The 12,138-nt window shown below is 46.2% G+C and overlaps 1 non-coding gene and 1 pseudogene across 1 annotated transcript; both read right to left on the reverse strand.

The window, feature by feature from the left end:
• The window catches only part of LOC130854944 (nuclear receptor subfamily 2 group C member 2-like), a 30,443-nt pseudogene extending 26,401 nt beyond the window's left edge, over positions 1-4,042 (reverse strand).
• Positions 4,043-11,629: 7,587 nt separating this feature from the next.
• On the reverse strand, positions 11,630-11,736 carry LOC130856257 (U6 spliceosomal RNA). Its single transcript, XR_009054535.1, has one exon. It is a non-coding gene; the product is annotated as a U6 spliceosomal RNA (small nuclear RNA).
• Between the last annotated feature and the right edge of the window lie 402 nt (positions 11,737-12,138).

A 12,138-nucleotide genomic window follows, 5' to 3' on the forward strand; every position in this document is an offset into this window, starting at 1 on the left:
CCCCGGACCCCCTTCTAGAATGTAACTCTTCAAGGGCAAAGGATCTTTGTGAGTATAACAGTGATTGGCAGATAGTAGATGGTCAATACATATTTGCTGAAGGAATGAATGAATGTATAACTGTAACTAAAAGAGTGACATACTGTGACATGCAGTTTTGTAGCCTTAGTGATAAAGTGTTGTTTTTAACTTAGCCATATACTGTGTCCATCTTGTCTCATAAAAAAGTATTCTTTGACATGGCTATACCCCTGAAAGTTTTCATAATTTATTTCAAACTGTTTGCATTATTTTATTTTTATTTATTTTTTAAAATTTTTGGCTGCGTTGGGTCTTCGTTGCTGTGCACAGGCTTCTCATTGTGGTGGCTTCTCTTGTTGCTCTAGGCTCATGGGCTTCAGTACTTGCAGCACACAGGCTCAGTAGTTGTGGTGCATGAGCTTAGTTGCTCCTCGATATGTGGGATTTTCCCAGACCAGCGACTGAACCCGTGTCCCCTACATTGGCAGGCATATTCTTAACCACTGTGCCACCAGGGAAGTCCCTCTGTTTGCATTATTAAGCACAAACACCAGTAAAGAGTTTAAGCAAGACTAGGCAAGAGCTGACCACACCCCACTTATTACATGTATTCATATTTATTTGTTAAGTAAATGAATATATATTTTATTGTATAAATATGAAATATTTTAAAAAATATACCATATATATTTCAGACAATAGGACATAACCATTCATTATTATATATATTAGTACATATATATCTTATGAAAAAATGATGGTGGAGAAGGAATGAATATTCGAATTGTATATTGAAATAATATTCTTGCAGGCAGAAGCCATATGTGACTTGATTTTTTTCTCCCCAGTCAATGGCTATAGCAGAAGTTCTCTCCAGAAGTTCTCTCCAGCTCTGACTAGGGTCATCCCATTCCCACCGTAGTGGCCGCCAGTCGCCTTGGAGGCGTCTGTGACGGCAGTTGCCCTTCCCCCTGTAGGAAAGCAAAATCAGCAGCGTCTCTTCCTCCTGCCTCGGGCCCTGGTTGCATGGGAGACCGTTCCTCTGGTGGAAGAGAAAATGACTCCAGACTAAAATGCACATTGTATTCTTAGATATCATTTCCAGATTTGGGGGAAAATGGTGTGTCACCGGGAAGGAAGAACCAAAGACTCTTGTGATTAATGGAAGGAACTGCATTTTGCCTCTGGTCCCTTGCTTTGCCCCTTGGTCAGGCTTATTCTCCCTTTTCTATTGTTCTGCTGCTGACCGCTGTGATTGCATGACCTCCTATGGCTTTTTAATCTACATGCCAGCGTGGTTTACAGATTCCAAACGACAGCAGAGACATGAGGAACCATAACTGAGACTGGGAACACGGCCAGCCTTTCTTATTGTTCTTCTTTGGAATTTGCGTTGTTTTTAATTACTCTCTTTTGTTAATTACCCTGGTGACATTGGTTGGAAGCTTCAAAAACTCGCTATGGGGCCCCAAACCTCTTTCAACCTTGTTCTTTTTTCGTTTGTTTTTTTGGCTGCACCATGCAGCTTGTGGGATCTAGTTCCCAGACCAGGGATTGAACCCGTGCCTGCTGCAGTGGAAGTGTGAAGTCCTAACCACTGGACTGCCAGGGAAGTCCCTCAACCTTCTTATTGATAGGAGAGCAGGCAGGCTCAAGTAAGTAGCTGTGCTGAGTTTCTTTGGCAAGCCGGTTATGTAGGGCATAGAAATAAAGGGGCAGGATATTCATTGGGGGGGAGGATGGTAGGAGTTTGGGAGTCTTATTCCCTGATTTTCATGCCAGCTCCAGCTTCCTGAGGGAAAGGGATTTCTGTCCTTATTTAGCCTTGATGGGAAGCATCATAGCAGTTGTGCATGATGGGAACTTCTTATCTGCAAGGCTAATTTTATTGTAATGAAGGCATACTGAGCAACAGGTTACATTCAGATGCTGGAGATTCCTGCATTTCCCCACCTTCCTTTGCCTTCAGGACACTTATCACCCCAAAATGTGTGGTTTCCTGTCAGTCTGGAGGTTCCTGCTTTTCTCTGTCTTCCCAAGGACCCCCGTTGTTTACAGGATGTGTGGTTTCCTGCCACCTGGCCCCTGCCCCCATTTCTCTGCTACCTGCCTGCTGTAACATTCCCCCCTCACAAGGAGTCTGGACCCATAAAATCTTTTAAGGGTCAAGGGTCGATGGTCCCTCTTCTGTAACTGCTTCCAGCTGAGCATGGGCATTGTCCCTACCTGAAGGTCCAGATCTCCTTCTTGTCTGTCAGAGAGAGGGGCCTCAGAGTTGTTTACAGTGGCGGAGATGGTTACTGGGGAGTAGGAGGAGGCAGCAACCTTGTCCAGTGGACGACCATGGTCCCCATCTTCAGGTGAGATGCGTTGAAATCCCGATGCATCATCATTTGAAGTCGGAGACTTTTGAAGCTGTGGGTCCCCCGCCCCCCACCCCCCCATTGGCACCTGATACAGCAGCTGTAACAGGAAGAATTTGGAGTATATCTGAGTATAGTTATTAGTTATATCAAATATTAATCTGGAATATTGTCTACTCCTTGAGTTAGCTTTCTTGTGTATTGTTAACTATTATTTTTTTATTGTGTTTTAGTTTTATTTATCTTCAACCAGATAGCGATGTTCCCCATATGTTGGATATTTTTTAAAAAATTTATTTATTGATTGATTGATTTTTGGCTGTGTTGGGTCTTTGTTGCTGCATGTGGGCTTCCTCTAGTTGGCGCTAACGGGGGCTACTCTTCATTGCAGTGCTCAGGCGTCTCAGTGTGGTGGCTTCTCTTGTTGCGGAGCACGGGCTCTAGGCACGTGGCCTTCAGTAGCTGTGGCACGAGGGCTCAGTAGCTGTGGCCTGCGGGCTCCAGAGCACTGGCTCAGTAGTTGTGGTGCAGGAGCTTAATTGCTCCATGGCATGTGGGATCTTCCCGGACCAGGGCTCTAATCCATGTCCCCTGCATTGGCAGGTGGATTCCTAACCTTTGCATCACCATGGAAGTCCCCACGTGTTGGATATTGACAGTCTGGTTGGTGACTGTCACCCACCTGTTATACTAAAACTTAGTATGATTGTAGTATGTTTCATTAAGCCATCTTAATTTTTGTCCCTGGATGCTAATACCAGTAAAATAGAGGCTGGCTTTGTCTAAAAGCTGAAATACTCTTTCCTCTGATTTGGAGGAGGGTGTCTGTTCCCGAGAATTTGGTCCCCAGTTGGCTCCTGCCCCAGTCTTTCCTGCCTTACTGGGTGGTAAATGAGAGCCCACCATATTTTGCTGTTAACCCCATCAGGTCCCTCAGGAGGTGGGAATTCCTAAAAGATGTAGGTTCTCTGGGGAGGTATGGTTGAAGGGGCAAATCCAACAGTCAGATGAGTTAGTAACCTTAGCATTGGCATTCATGGTGTTGGATAGTGGGTGTTTGTAAGCTGGAGCTGTGACAACATGAACAACCAGGAGGACGGTTAGGGTGGGTGTGGTTAAAGGAGACATGACTTCATGAGGAGCAAAAGAGCAGAGAAATGGAGTTTACTGGAAAGAGAGGGTATTGATACCTGGAAGGGAGGTTATTAGCCTTCTTTAAGTGATTTTTATAGGAGTGACAAACTTTGCTTTCCCTGGGAGTCCCTAATCCCAGACCTGTGCATCTACAAGTTTTTAATTTCTGGGGGAATATTTTGGGCTGGACCATCCGTGCCCTGTATAATACATAGACTAACCGAGCATATTCCTTGGTTTTGGTTTTCAGGGAAAGTAAGAGTCGCCCCCAAGGCTAGGAGAAGCTCCCTTCCCAATAATGGGCTGAGGCATTTAGGCATGACAAGAAACTTGTGTTAAAAGGGTCTTTCCCCAGATGGAGGTTACAGGGGTGGTGAAATGTTTCAGCTTTGGCTTTCCTTCTACCCCAACAACAGAGCAGGTTTTGGGGGCAAGGGGCCCAGCATGAGAAGTCAGGACAGAGTAAGTGGCTCCCGTGTCCACTGGAAACTTGACAAGCTTACCTGCTGCCTCAGGCCACCCATGGTTCCTCCCATGTGAGGATGACTGTCTTCTCAGGAGCCTTGGGAGGTCCTGAGTCCTGTCAATCAACCACTGTCACGACTGGCATGGGAGAATTTCCTCGCTCCCTACAGAGCTGGGGGCCTTCCCTCCTCCAGGGGCCCATCTTCTTGCAGAGTGGGCTTGGTGTCTTGGGTGTAGGCTCGTGGCAGGAAGGGGGATCCCTTCCAGCGCCTGAGAGGGGGCTGTCTAACACTCGGAAATGAAATTGTCCGAGGAGACACACGTGCTGATGAAGCAAGAGACTTTATTGGAAAGGGGCGCCCGGGCGGAGAGCTGGAGGGTGAGGGAACCCAGGAGGACGGCCCTGCTACATGGTTCACATTCTCGGGTTTTATGGTGATGGGGTTAGTTTCCGGGGTGTCTCTGGCCAATCATTCTGACTCAGGGTCCTTCCTGGTGGCGCGCATCACTCAGCCAAGATGGATCCCAGCGCAAAGGATTCTGGGAGGTTGATAGGACATATGGACTGGTGTCTCCTCTCTCCTTTTGATCGTTCTCGAATTCTTCCAGTTGGCGGTGGCGTGTTACTTCCATGTTCCTTACCAGGATCTCCTGTCATATAATAACTCACACATGTGCCTGGCCAGGGCGGGCGGTTTCAGTCAGTGGTTCCCCTAGCAGGCTGGGACCCGTTTCCTAAGCATTCCTCGCTCCAGTGTTCGGGGCTCCCATAGCTGAACCAGGCTCCCTTTCCTGTCAGGGGGCTTCAGGAAGTACCTTTGGGGTGACCAGGAGGTGGGTTAGGTCTTGTTACAACAGCTACCAGAAGCCTGGCTTTCCATTGTTGCGTCCTTAAGTCACGCTGTTCCTCCCTTTCCTCTTCAGTCTGGTCTCTATTGCTAAAGACACTGAAGGCTGTGTCAGTAAGAAGGTTGAGGGGGCTTGGGGCCCTATGGCAAGCTTTTGAAGCCTCTGACAATGTCAGGGGCAGACTGGCTAATGAGGTGAGTCGCAAATACAATGTGTCCCTTGAAAGTGTTTGGGTCTACATTCGTTTACTTTCTGAGGGCAACTACCAATTGGGCTGAAATACAGCTGGATTTTCATCTTGGCCTTGTATGAGCTCTTTAACCTTATCATAGTTCACAGGTTTAATTATGCATCATTTCATCCCTTCAATGGGGCAAACGATCAGGTGGTCCCTTCTGGTGATACCAGGTTGGGCTGGCTGATAGTCTCGACTGGGATCCATTAGAGGCACTGCCGTCATGCCCACAGGGTACTGAGGTTGGACAATGTGTAATCCATCAGCATGTGTTTGAGCCCCAATCCGGGTCTTTTCCTCAGGGGTACAGCAGTGGGAAAGGACAACATTTAGGTGCTTCCAAGTAAGGTCAAAGGAGAGAGTCAGTCCCTGGAATTCTTCGGTGAACAGGCTAGAGTCCTCTGAGAATCTGCCTAAGCAAGTGCAGCCGTGGTTGAGGTTGGACAAAGAAAAAGGGATGTGGATTCTGGTAATTCCATGAGGCCCACCTACTACATCCTGAAGGGGGCAAAGAAGCTCTGGCTGCCCTTCTGGCATGGAAGGGTAAACAGGCTTACAGGGCGAGGGAGAGGCTGAAGATGGGGCTTGGGTCTTTTCTCTGGGGCTCAAGTTCCTCCAGGGATGCCACTTGAGAGGGCGTTTGTGTAGCCTGAATGGTCCCAGCCAGCAAGGTTGCCTAACACAGGACTTGCATAGCTCTGGGTTCTCTCCTAGGGCCATAAAAGCCTGAACATAAGGAATTTCTGTCCATTTTCCCGGCCTTTTGCAAAAGAGGGTGGTATTTTCTAACTGTAGGATGGTTTATTTTATTTTTTTGACCGTGCTGCACGTGGGATCTTAGTTCCCTGACCAGAGATCCAACCTGTGCCCTCTGCAGTGGAAGGGTAGACCTCCAGGGAAGTCCCTGTAGGATGGTATTATAGTTGAGGCAGACGCAGGTCACCGCCTAGGCACGTGTCCTGGGAGGGTGGCCGTGTGCGCGCCCCGCCCCCTGCGTGAGTGGCCCCTCCCCACAGGGTGAGGCCGGGGTGGAGATGGGGGTGGGGACACATGCCCGTCTCGGGGCGGAGCCTGGACCAGGAGGCCCAACGCCAGGGGAGGAAGAAGGGCGCCCTCCCGGGCCCCACCACCATGGGTCCCAACCGCGTGCCGGAGGACCGTGCCCCTTCCCAACACCAGAGGGTACGCGCACAGACCGCCAGCGGTGCCAGGGAGCTCCTGAAGGGACCCCAGTGGCCACAACCAAGGGACAAACTCGGAGTAAGGTTGCGTTTTATATTTCCACACAACTGGACCTGATGATAGTTAATTAAGTGGTGGATAAGGCAGATCCCCCTATGGTTCGGGTCCCCTCATAGCGGCCTGTGAGGATGGCTGGACACGTTTCCCGACGTGCCCTGTACAGTGAGAAGTGAGAGACCTAGGATGGGGTAGGAAGACGCCGGAAGAGTTCTTCCCCGCCATTTCCAGCCGAGTAAGGCGCGAAAGTAAGAATGAGGTGGGGATGCAGAGAGGAGACAAGGATACTCAGGCATAGGTGGACCAATAGTAAGCCTCTCAGGGTAGCCTTGGGGAGGAGGCAATGTTATGGTTTCTACTGTGTGCCTAAAACGTTGCGTGGAAATTGCCTTGAGGCGGGCGGACAGACCTATCCTCTCTCTAGTCCCTTTGCAATAGGTCCCAAAATGCGACAGAGAATGGGGGGGTGGGGAGGGGGGGAGAGAGAGAGAGAGTCGTGGGAAGTCAGGCAGTGCCTCCAGCGCAAGGGAGGCGGAAGCTGGGGCTCACCCAGTTCTCCTGGCTGGCTTTGCCAAAGATGTTTCCGGTGAAAGGTTGCTATCTCACTGCAGAGAGTGTTTGGAGGTGAGACAGGAGGAGGTCAAGAAAGCAAAGTGAGGGGCTTCTTAGGTGGCGCAGTGGTTGAGAGTCCGCCTGCCAATGCAGGGGACAGGGGTTCCATCCCTGCTCCAGGAAGATCCCACATAACCGCGGAGCAACTAAACCCGTGTGCCACAACTATTGAGCCTGCGCTTTAGAGCCCGTGAGCCACAACTGTTGAGCCCATGTGCTGCAGCTACTGAAGCCCACGCGCCTAGAGCCCGTGCTCCGCAACGGGAGAGGCCACAGCAATGAGGAGCCTGTGCACCGCAACTGAAGAGTAGCCCCCACTCACTGCAACGAAAAGGAAAGCCCGCGCACAGCAAAAAAAGACCCAACACAGCCAATTAAATAAATAAATTTATATATATAAAAAAAGAAAGCAAAGTGAGGATTTCTGTAAGCTCTAGTATGCGCTCAAGAGGAGAGCAGGCAAGCTCGGGTGGCTAGCTGTGCTGAGTTGCTTTGGTAAGCCGGTTATGTGGAGCGTAGAAATGAATGGGAAGAATATTCATTGGGAATGGAGGGGTTCGGGGGCTCGTATTCCCTGATTTTCATCCCAGCTCCACCTTCCTGAGGGGAGGAAGGATTTTCGTCCTTATTTAGCCTTGTTGGGAAGTGTTATGGGCTCAGGGCTTGATGGGAACTTCTTATCTGCAAAGCTAATTTTATTGTCATGAAGGCAGAGTGAGCAAAAGGTTACATTCAGATGCGAGAGATTCCTGCCTTTCCCCACCTTTCTTTGTCTGCCTCCAGGACACCTATCGCCCCAAAATGTGTGGTTTCCTGTCAGTCTGGAGGCTCTTGCTTTTTCTCTGTCTGCCCAAGAACCTCTGTTTTTTACAAGATGTGTGGCTTCCTGCCACCTGGCCCCTGCCCCCATTTCTCTGCTGTGTCTAGCTGCCTGCCTGCTTTAACACTGGGAGACAGCGAGTATTAAGGGCCTTCCATTTGGCTACAAATGAAGTCAGAGAAGGCTGGCATCTTCTCTTTTCAGGCGTGAATTAAGAAAAAAAAGAACCGTTCTGAAGTATACATTACTCTTTTTCCTAGAATGAGGAAAAGTTTCTAGAAGGCACGAATGCTGAATGCCTTAAAGAAGAACTTTGAGATGCCAGATGAAAGTGTAACAAGAATTTTTTATAGCTTAAATAACTGGAGTAAGGGGCATCTGTTGTCACTATCATGTTTGTTTTTTCTCTTTATTTTTTCCATATTGTGTATTTGTCATCATTCTTTCGAAAACTATGTCTTTCAGCCCCAAAAAGATTTCTGAGAAGTCCTGTTTGTGATGGAAAGGTGGATTTACCTAATAAAATGTAAAGATATAGCATAGATAGATAGATAGATATAAAATATATAAAGATATTTGAACATAAAGTAGACTACAAGATTATCTTTTCTAGAGTTGGAAGGTGAATTTGGTAACTCTGACATGCATGCATAAAAATTATATAACACATTTGTGTGAAATGAGAGTAGATATCAGTATTCTTTCTGAGTAGTCCAGATAATGAGAAAAGCAGTAGAGGGGGTAAAACCCACTAGAAGTAAGAAGATTTAATTTCATATGTAATCAGAAGAAATATGCCAAGTAATTTATCACTAATTCAAATAGTCAAGAAAAATCAAGGAAAAGCCCTAGGAAACATAATTAGCTATGCAGAGGTTGAAACATTTGCAAAATGTCACAGTTATAAATTGTCATTTTATTCCCCCCATGAGACCTGAGCAGTTCTTCATCAACAAATCCCAAAAGAATTTTCAGCAAGTCTCAACAGGAAATGCACTTGATGCAGGACTTTTCACCTAGAGAGAGACGAGGCTGACTTTGGAAGGTTTGCTTTTTATTTTTTGAAAACCTTTCTGGAAGTCTGCCTCTTGTACTTTCTGGGCTTCATTTCCTCTTCATGAAAAATGGGGGAACTGTGCCTGTTACCTGTTTGTCTCCCAAGAGCGCTGTAGAGCGTCTGCAGGAAGTCTGTTTACCCACAATCCCATGCTATGAAGGACAGGCCAGGGGACCTCTCTGGCTCTATAATGTGTTCTTGGTTTCTTCTGCATCAGTGAAGGGAATGCCTTATTGCCCCTAACCTCCTATTGATAATATTTATTTGTTACAGTTCGAATAGCTCTTGATTGAATACAGAGCTCAACAACTTATCTTAGACAGGAACCTTGACCAGATAACTCAGTTCTAGGCCTGGTGGCCAGAAGTCCTCTTCACACAGCATACTGGTGTAACTGAAAGTTGGGTCTGGCTGCTTGCCACTCAGAAGCCGATAAAGAGGCAAGGTTGGTGGAAAGGAAGGTTTGTTTTATTTCAGAGGCCACACTTTGGAGGGGAGCTCCTGTCCAAAGGCTGACTTCCCCGCAACTGACAATCAGGGGGCAAGAGCTTTTATAGACAGAGGGAGGGGGCACCATGCAGAAACAGCAGAGGCAGCACTGACGGTCATCTTAAAGTTGGTCATGCAGCAGTCTGACCAGCGTCATCTTGATTAAGTACAGTTAGTCTTCAGTTCCAGGGTCCGTTTGCTCCCGTTTCTTTGAGGCCAGTTCTTGGAATTGTGGCAACTTATGTCATGGGTACAGTCTGGTCATCATGTAGCTAGTTAGGGGGGTTTCAGTATCTATAAGACAGCCCGCAGGATACGGCTCAGAATATTATCTGTAGTCCTTGAAGAGGAATTCAATGTCCTTGACTTTGCTTAATGACTAACCTATTATTATTTGGTCTTGTTTGACTGTTTTCCTTTGTTTCTGCATTTTCTCACTTCTCTGATTAAACTTATTGCTTGGCTAGTTTTTCCACAAACAAAAGGTAGGCTGAGGGCATGGCGGGGAAGGACCATAGGGTCCTGCTCCGTTTCACTGGGACTCTATCAAAAGGTCTGGCCCTGGAGGTGTTCAGGTGTGCAGCCACTGGTTATGGTGAGACTGTCGAGCTGGAGATTTCACTGGGGTAAGAGGGTGGGGGAGGTCTAGGATTGGGGGATGCTTTTTTATTTTCTAATTTTTCTTCCTGATGCTCATGGAGCCACTGGAATCTCCCCCCTCTGGCTTTGGATAGCAGGTGGGGGACAGTTTACCTTCCCAGTCCTAGATCTACATCAAGGGGAAACAAGCACTGTGTGTTTGGGGTAGAAGTTGGCATTGGTTTTCCCTGAGTAACAGTACTGTCAATGATGGTTAGGTTCTGTGGGCCTATTAGTAATGATATAATTCATCGACAGTCGGAGTTAAGTGGACTTCTGTGGGCTGTTCTACGCTGTCTGTGACGTTTTTATGAGAATAATATATCCCGAGTTCCAAAAAAATGGACTTAAAATCATTTGGAGGGCAGACCGTTTCTCACTGGGGGACTGATGGGAGGCAGCCCTAATGGAGAGCTGAGGAAATGCGGTCCCAGTTGGCGTTCACTTAGCTTGCAGATTTCAGTCTCTTAGCTCTGTCTTGATAGCTCCCCATAACTCTGCTTGCATTAGGAGTGTGAATGTATGCAATTCTCTATTCAGGTGAAAAGATTTATTTTCCATTTATCCCCCATCTGTGATTGCCCTAAAACTTTCTTTTTGAATGTGATGACATTTTAATTTTGTAGTTTGGTGAAAGATTTTTTTCTCTAAATTTAAATGATTAAATAATAAATAAATGTTGCACTTTCTTAGTTGCACAGGACAAACTTTTGGAACCCCCCCCTTGACTTTTCTTTCTCTTAGACCCCACAACTAATCTGTCAGCAAAGAATATTGTCTCTACCTTAAAAAAGAATTCAGAATTCACTGACTTCTCAGTATTCTCATCCTGGTTTAAGCCACTATCATCTCTTGCCAGGATCACTGCAGTAGCATCTTAACTAGGCACCCTGGCTGATTGGTCTCATGTACAATCTGTTCTGATACGGTTGTTTGAGTGATCCTGTTAAAGTATAATCACATCTTGTTACCTTTTTTTCTGTTTTTTTTTAAACTCCTTCAGTGTTATCCCCTATCCGTGGCAGTGAAAGCCAAAGTTCTTACAAAGCCCTTTGCAATCTGACTTCACTTCCTACTCTCTGATGTAGGCTCTGTCAACTCCTTCAAATGCCCCTCCACTCTGCCCGGACACGAAGTTCTTCAAATCCTTCAGGCACCATCCTGTCCAGAGCCATTGCCCTGGCTGTGAATTCTGTTGGAATTCTCAGGCCCCCAGGTACCTCTGGGGCATAGTCTCTCCCCTCCTTCAGGTTTTCTCATATGTAACCTTTTCAGTGAGGCTTTACCTGACAATCTTACATAAAGTTTCAACCTCCTGCCCCTTTTGGGTATCCTACAATCCTCTCCCTTGCTTAATTTTTCTCCATCTGCTGTATCTCATTTGTATTTTCACTGAAATACAAATTTCATGGAGGCAGGGATTTTCCCAGCTCCTGGAATAGTGCCCGGCACATAGTAAGCACTAATAAATACTTGATAAGTGAATGAATGAATGAAATATTTTTCCTGGTTCTATTGAGATAATCATATGCTCTTTCCTCCTTAAATGTCAATATAGCGAATTGTATTAATAGGTTTTCTAATGTGAAACCAACTTTATTTCTTGGGAGGAAACACAGCCTAGTCACGCCGTATTATCTTTTTTTTTTTTTTTTTTTTTTTAAGCTTCCAGCATCGTTTATTTTTCCTAGAATCTGGATACAATTAAAAATATGGAACGCTTCACGAATTTGCGTGTCATCCTTGCGCAGGGGCCATGCTAATCTTCTCTGTATCGTTCCAATTTTAGTATATGTGCTGCCGAAGCGAGCACACGCCGTATTATCTTTTAAAATAGTTGCTGGATTCAGGTTGCTCATGTTTTATTTAGGATTTTTTTTTTAATCTATGTTCACTAGTGATATTGCCCTTCTATACTATTTTTGGTATCAAAGTTGTTGTAGCCTCATAAAATGAGAGTGTGCCCTATTTTTCTAGTTTCTGTAAGAATTTATGTGAGATTGGCCCATGAAATACTTAGATTTTTGGTTAGAACTCACCTGTTAAAATGTATAGGCTGCTTGTGTGTGTGTGTGTACACGTGTGTATATATGCCTGTATAAATATATATATGGAATTTGTGCACTTCACCTAAGTGTTTACATTTATTGGAATAAAGTTATTCATAATAGTCTCTTTTTAATCTCTGTAATGATCCATCTGTAGTGATGCATCC

Source organism: Hippopotamus amphibius, chromosome 6 (assembly GCF_030028045.1).
Source record: "Hippopotamus amphibius kiboko isolate mHipAmp2 chromosome 6, mHipAmp2.hap2, whole genome shotgun sequence".
NCBI lineage: Eukaryota > Metazoa > Chordata > Mammalia > Artiodactyla > Hippopotamidae > Hippopotamus > Hippopotamus amphibius.